Source organism: Nicotiana attenuata, unplaced genomic scaffold (assembly GCF_001879085.1).
Source record: "Nicotiana attenuata strain UT unplaced genomic scaffold, NIATTr2, whole genome shotgun sequence".
NCBI lineage: Eukaryota > Viridiplantae > Streptophyta > Magnoliopsida > Solanales > Solanaceae > Nicotiana > Nicotiana attenuata.
The window spans coordinates 48113-56332 of NW_017673116.1; positions in this window are offsets into that span (position 1 = coordinate 48113).

Sequence of the window (8220 nt, forward strand, 5' to 3'; positions counted from 1 at the left end):
TATTTGAAAACAGTTTAATCATTTATATTTTTTATCTAGTTAATATTTTTTTCTGGAAGAATCAAAAATATTTAATTTGGTTATCATGGATTTATTTATGCACCGAAGGATCTTGTAAAGCAAAGCGAATTAATTCAAAATGGATCGAACAGAACCGAATTAATTTAAATTGGAGCGAATCGGCCTAATACATGTATACTAAAATTCAAACTCCTTGACTACTGGTAAGTTTACATTAATATAGTGGCACCCGTAACCATCCAATCCTGAATCCGCCTCTGCTAAGAGCCATAGTTAGTTGTTGTTTTCATTTGGTTGTTTCTTCCTCGTTGTTGATACCGGCCTTCGTGGATCTAAACGCGCTCACAAGGTGCACAATAAGAATAAGACCAATAGAGACTTCATAAGGGACCACTTGAGTTGCAAAGCCTAGGAGCAGCTCAAACAAAGAATAGTCTGGTTAGACTCGAATTCAGGCAACGGCCGTCTGTCTGCTGCTAGGTCCAAAAATGGCGCCGGGCCTTTCTAAGCAATTTCTTATTCTAGTTAAGGTTGTTCTTTTATTGCTAACCTATCAGTATTTTTATAACAGAAATCTGTCAAGACATTTTAAAGCAAAAAATGTTATCCGTCTCATACGTGCACTCCATTTCTCAAACTATTTCATCAAATGGACGGACATGCAACAAGAAACATATCTGCTACATGAACAAAAGAGCATTTCAGAACTAAAGTTACCACATAAACAACTAGAAATAGAAAGTAGATGACATCAACATCCTTTTCTGATAATACAAAATGAATACTGTAATTGGTTGAATGCAGTATTGAATTAACTGAAGATCAAAGAGTCAGTATCCAACCATACTCATTCTTAAATATTTATTCAATTGTCCAGTTAACTGCTTTCTGTATTGACTCCAAATACACCAATTTTATTTTCAAGAGAGCGGGAAATGGAAATTTGAGGAGCTTTTGGGTAGTGAGAAGACAATATGAATGCTTATGGAAGACCGAATAATTGCTTTAAAATTTTGGGAGAGCAAGACAACAAAAAAGAACACTTAAAACTCACAAAAAAGAAAGTGGAGGAATGGATAATTTCTATTCAACTTGACTTGCTCCAAATGGCTAGGAAAACAAGGCTATTTATAGGAGAAATCTTTCATGTATCTAACCTACACTACATGTAAACATAATAACTAAGCCTACACCTCCAGTGGCGGAGCCACCATATCCAAAGGGGTGTCAACTGACACCCTTTGGTCCGTAAAATTATACTGTATAGCTCGGTAATTTTTTATTTTGTATTTATATATTACTATATGTTGACTCCCATTGACTTTTTCGTGTGTTTACTTCTTTATATTTTGACAACCCTTAGTGAAAATTCTAAATCCGCCACTGTATAACTCAGATCTTTCAAGATACATGGATGACAATATTAGACATTGTATCTTCCAAAGTACATCAATATGTTCATATTCTAATACATGTATTAAATTAATATTCTAGTTCATGAACTAGTGTAAACAAATGGAAATAGGTTTATATTGTTCACATTTCAACACCCCTCTTAAACTTGTTTCATCATTCCAAGAGACATCCTTAGCTTTAAAAAGAGCTCAATCTTCAACGGCTTGGTGAAAATATTCACAATTTGGTCTTGTGTCTTCACGTGCTCAAGCTCCACAACTTTATTAGATACGCAATCTCTAATAAAGTGATACCTAGTATCAATATGTTTGCTCCTTTCATACAATACCAGGTTCTTGGCCAATTCAATAGCCGATTTGTTGTCAACAAAAATCTGTGTTGCATCTTCTTATGGTTGGTGAAGTTCTTCCAACAAGCTCCTTAGCCAAATTGCATGACAAACACGAGAACAAACTACTACATACTCCGCTTCACAAGTTGACAAAGTCACAATTGGTTGTTTTATAGGATTCCATGTATGCGGAATTTCCATGAAAGAAAACAAACCCAGTAGTGCTCTTTCGATCATCACAATATCACTAGCCCAATCACTATCATAACATCCAACAAGTTTGGATTCTTTGGAAGATGAAAAAAATATTCCATAGCCAAAGGTACTTTAATATACCGAAGTATTCTTTTGGCTACATTCAAATGGGAGGTGGTAGGCTCTTCCATATAGTGGCTCATAAGTCCAACACCAAAGAGAATATCCGGTCTTATACATGTCACGTACCTTAAGCTTCCAATAAGACTCTCGAAAAGTGTGGGATTGATCTTTTGTCCCTCTCCATGCTTGGACACTTTAACTCCATATTCAACGGAGGTGCTCACGAGATTGCAATTCTCCATCTCAAATTTCTTGAGAATTTCCTTTGCATATTCTTCTTGAGAAATAAAAATGCAATCCTTTCTTTGTTACACTTTAATTCCAAGAAGTAGGACATTAAGCCAATGTCCGTCATCTCAAACTCTCTTGTCATAGCTTCCGTGAATTCTTCAAACATCTTTAAATCATCTACACACAAGCAAACAAGTAAGAAGTCACCATTTTGTCCAATCTTGACATAAAGTGCATGTTCATGTGGACATTTCGAAAAATCAATTTCTTGGAAATATTTATCAATTCTACTATTCCAAGCCTGTGGTGCTTGCTTCAATCCTTAAAGAATTTTCTTCAATTTATTTTCATGCCCTTCAACCTTGTAGTCCAAAGGTTGATCAATGTAAACCTCTTCCTCCAAAACACCATTCAAGAAAGCCGACTTCGCATCCATCTGATGAATTTTCCATTGATGAGCTTCCAAAGATATAATAAAATAAATTGTTTCCAAACGAGCAACCTGTTCCAATACCTCATCATAGTTAAAACTGGCCTTTTGCTTGTATCCCTTGGCAACCAATCTTGTTTTGTACCTTTCCACCTTACCCTTGAAATTTTTCTTCAATTTTTACACCCATTTGGCACCAATGGTGCTTTTTCCTTTTGGAAGTATTGCTAAACTCTTCATTTGGTATTTTGGGCAACATCTTCATAAGTTAAAGGCTCACTATCCACTAACAAATAAAAGTGAGTCAAATCATATAATCTTTTCTTATCGCGTCCGTATTTTTATACAATTCATGAAGACTTTTAGTTTTCTGAGTCACTTCACTTGAAGAACTTGAACTTGACTCATCTTCTTCTTGAACTTGTGCCGGAGGTATTGAAGGTTGTTGATAGGCTACTCCGAAACTTCTTCATCATCATCTTCATCAAAGAAAGGACTAAAAGAGTAATCTTGCTCTTTAGTTTTCCATTCCCACGAAATTCTTCATCAAACTCAACATCGAACTCTTCTTATCCGCCACATGTGCACAAGCAATGCTCCAAAAAGACTCACAAATGAGTAGATTTTGGCTTGAAACCACTCCAAGGGTCTTGGGGTATTTTATCACGAATACTCTAGGTGTGACACCAAATTGACAAATACTACACAATTAACTACTTCAACCCAAAACTACTTTGGCATATTTTTGCTCTTCAATATTGTAATGACCCGACCGGTCGTTTTGAGCAATTGCACATCGCTCGGTAAATTTGGGGCATGAATAGCTCCGTATGATGTATTTTATGACTTATGTGAATCATCAGTTTGGATTTTAAGGTTATTAGGGATTGATTTGGAAGAATGATTCTCAGCTAGAAGCTTTAAATTTGAAAGGTTTGACCAAGTTTTGACTTTTTATTATTTGACCTCGGATTGGATTTCTGATGGTTCTGTTGGGTGATTTTGGACTTCGGAGCGCGTCCGGATTGTGATTTCGAGGTCCGTGGTAGAATTTGGCTTGAAATGGGGAAAGTTGAAATTTTGAAAAGTTTGACCAGGAGTGGACTTTTTAATATCACGATCGGATTTCAATTTCGAAAGTTGGAGCAGGTCTGTAATGTCTAATGTGACCTGTGTGCAAAATTTGAGGTCAATGGGACGGGATTTGATAGGTTTTGGCATCGGTTGTGGAAGTTGAAGTTTCAAAGTTCATTGCTTTCGAATTGAGGTGTGATTCATCATTTCGATGTTGTTATCTGTGTTTTGAGGCCTCGAGTAGGTTCGTCTGATGTTATGTGACTTGATGGTATGTTTGGACGGGGTCCCGAGGGACTCGGGCGTGTTTCGGATTGATTTCGGATCATTTTCTTCAATATTTCTATTGCTGGTTTTGATGTTTCCGCATCTGCGGAAGTATGGGCGCAGATGCGGACAATTGGGCGTAGAAACAGATGGTTGCGCAGGTGCGATGGGCTGTTCCGCACCTGCGGTTGCGTAGATGTGGGGGAGAGAACGGCAGAAGCAGAGGCCTAGCTTTTATATTTTATTGCAGAAGCGGTATTTGGTCGCTTCTGCGACACCGCAGATGCGGTTAAGTGTCCGCGGAAGTGCTGGGCAGAATGATAAATGCAAGGGTTCGCGATTTTTGCTTCATTTTAACATTTCCAAGCTTGGATTGAGGCGATTTTTGGAGCAATTCTCACCATATGAATTAGGGTAAGTGTTCTACACTCGGTCTTGGTTATATTTCATGAATCTATCTTCATTTTTAGCAATTGGTTGATGAATTGAAAGAGGAAATTGGGGTTTTATAAATTTTTGAGTTTCAAACACCGATTTGGAGTCGAATTTGAGTGAAACTAGTATGGTTAGACTCGTAATTGAATGGGTTGGCGGATTTTGTGAGTTTTGCCGAGTTTCGAGGCGTGGGCCCGGGTGTGATTTTCAGCCGGATTTGGGATATGATGTGGAATTTGATCTTTATCAATTGTAATTGCTTCCTTGGGCTTTATTTGATGTATTTGAGTTGCTTTTAGCTAGTTTTGAGCCGTTCGAAGGTCGCTACACGCGTGATGACATTCTTGGAGCATCGCTTGGCTTGCTCGGTGTTAGAATCAGCTTGTTTAAGATAAGTAACTCTTCTAAACTTAGTGCTGAGGGTATAAAACCTCGAATTACGTTCTATGTGATTGATGTTGAGGTGACACACATGTAGGTGACGGGCGTGTGGGCGTGCACCCTGTGAATTGTGACTCTGTTGTTTCCAGGGCGCTGAATAGCGGCCCTATTTTGTTGATATCTGTGTTCTCACCATGTGATAAAGTAAATGAGTTGTACATCATGCTAGATATCATGTTTAGGATTTATGCTGATAGTGTTGGGACCCTTAGTGGTCGTTTCTTGCTGTCATCTCATTGATTTCATTGATATTTCGTACTCAGCCACATTCATGCATTCATATCATATCTCAATCTCATTTGTTACTTATTGATACATCATATCATTGTTCCGGGTTAATTTTCATGATATTGTGAGCCCGTGGGCGAGACTAGAGAGATTGATGACTGAGAGAGGCCGAGAACCTAATTTTGAGTGCAGTTATGGGATTGGGCTGCACGCCGTAGCGGTTATTCTGATATTGATATTATAGCACGAGAGTTGTCCGTGCGAATTATAGCGCTTGGGATGAAGGAGCCCCTCCGGAGTCTGCAAACCCCCAGTGAGCGCGGTTGATTATATTCAGGGATGGATCTTCCCTTGGTATGGAGATGGATCTTCTCCATGAGGCTGGATTGGCCTGTTTCCTCGGTACTAGAGACTGATGGTCAGTGATGTATATATTCCGGGATGGATCTTCCCTGGGCGGTATGAGTCATATACAGTACCGAGTGGTTGAGCATTTATATATATTTACCTGGAGATGGATTTTCTCCATGGAGCCCGAATGGCCTTTCCTCGGTACTGGGTGACTTATAGTCAGTGTTGTATATGTTCCGGGATGGATTTCCCTGGGCCGTGTGGGCCATATACAGTACCGAGTGTCTGATTATAATGAGTGGAAAGTGTGATACTGTGAGGTTAAGTACTCTGAGAGTGTGATTACATGATTCATCTCTGAGGTACATGGCATTGGCATGTATATATGGCACACATGCATCGAGACGCATTTTTCTCATGTTGTACGGTATCACGTCATTCAATATATTTTTACACACATTGATATGTGGTCATAGAGAGGTATCTCACACTTGCTATTTGGAAAGAAAATGAAACATCTTATTTATTGTAAAAAATGATTTTTTTTGAAAAAGAAATACAGTTTACAAACTATCTCATATTTCATGACGTTTTTGGTAAAGAATTTGGGTCTTTCACCGATATTCTTGAAAGGCGGAACTATTTTTGGAAAAATATGAAAAGGCTGAGCATTCTATCTCTGAGCTACTTCTTATGTACTTGCTTTGCACTGTTATGAACTGCTATTGGTTATTGGTGTTGGACCCGACCTATGTTCCAGCTTGTCACTGCTTTCAACCTAATGTTAGGTTTGTTACTTTTTGAGTACATGGGGTCGGTTGTACTTATACTGCACTTCCTACACATTGCGTGCAGATCCCGGATGCCGATGTTGCTGCATTCGATGGTTGCTGGATTAGAAGGCGTACCTGCGTTCCTGCTGTATGCTGCCTCTTGTTCACGGTAGCCTAGATTATAAAATTCTGTTTATGTACTTTTCAAACCGAAGATGTATTTTCTTCATAACAGCTTTGTAAACTCTATTCTTAGAAGCTCATGATTTGTACTACCAGTCCTTGGGAAATTTATAAGATTTAGATAATTTTGTTGTTTAATTATTTTTATTAAGTTAAATGGAAATGGTTAATTGTTAATTGGCTTACCTAGCGGGTTAGGTTAGGTGCCATCACGACTGGTGGATTTTGGATCGTGACAAACATAGCACGTACCATGTTGAGAATAGTCCGGTTCTTTGTTTCCACAACGCCGTTTTATTTTGGTGATCTTGGAACAATCAAAAAGTGATGAATTCCACTATTTTCACAAAAAGTATTGAATTCATTTGAAGTGAATTCCCCATTATTATCGGACCGTAGTGACTTAACTTGATAGCCAATTTGTTTCTTCACCATACTCTTGGATTTTTTGAAAGTATCAAACACCTCCGATTTCACCTTCAAAAAATACACCCAAGTTTTTTCGAAAAAATTCATCAATGAAAAGTAAAAAATAATTACTTTTACCAAGTGAAGATGGCTTGATTGGTCTGCACACATCCATGTGAATTAACTCCAATGGATATCAGGCTCTAGTCAAAGACTCTTTAGGAAAGATTTTTTTTGCTTGCTTTCCAAAGAGACATCCTTCGCAAAGTTGGCTCGGATCATAAATAGTTGGCAATTCATTCACCATGCTTTCTTTATTCATCAACCTTAGACTATCAAAATTCACATGACCAAATCTCATATGTCAAAGCCAAGATGAATCTTTGGCACAGGAAAGCAAACACATTGGAACATCGCTTTGAAGGTTCATAACAAGCATTTTATTATTAGACATAGGAACTTTGGCTAACACTCTTCCATTTTCATCTGTCATGAACAACTTTTTATCTTTCAAATGAATATCATAATTTTTCTTCGAAAGATGTCCCAAACTTAAAATATTACTTCTCATCTCCGGTACATACAAAATATTAGAAATTAATTGGTTACTATAATCTTTTAAGCAAATTAAAATCGTACATTTTCCTTAGATTTTAACCGGCGAAGAGTCTCCAAAAGTGATGTTGCCACTATTAAATTCTTCAAGCTCCACAAATAAATTCTTCTTTCCACAAATATGGCTATTTGCACCGGACTCAAGGTACCATTGACTTCTCTCTCCACATTTTCCATATTCGTTTTTTTTCTCCATAAAATTATTTTTTGTTCTACATTGTTTTTACATTCCCAGAAAAAATGACCAAATTTATGACAAGTATAACATTCAATATTAGACGTATTATACCTTTCTTGATTTTGCCTCCATCCTCCACCTCTTCCACGACCTCTTTCTTGATTAGAGTCTTGGATCCTATTTTCTTTATTTGGTGGTTGGCTACCACCTCTTCCTTTTCCACCACGGCCTTGTCCACGTCCACGACCTCTTTGTTGCGAGCCACCCCTTTCATCTTTCTCCTTGAAAGAAAGTTTTGCTTGCAATGCTTGTTCAACCGATTCTACTTTCGGTTTCTTCAACTTTTCTTCATGTGCTTACAAAGAACCTGTGAGTACTTGAATGATCATGCTACTCAAATTTTTCGACTCTTTAATAGCCACAACAATATAATTAAATTTGAATCAAGGGATCGTAGTATTTTTGCAACAACCCTATCATCACTCAAGTTTTCACCATATCTTTTTATTTGATTGACAAT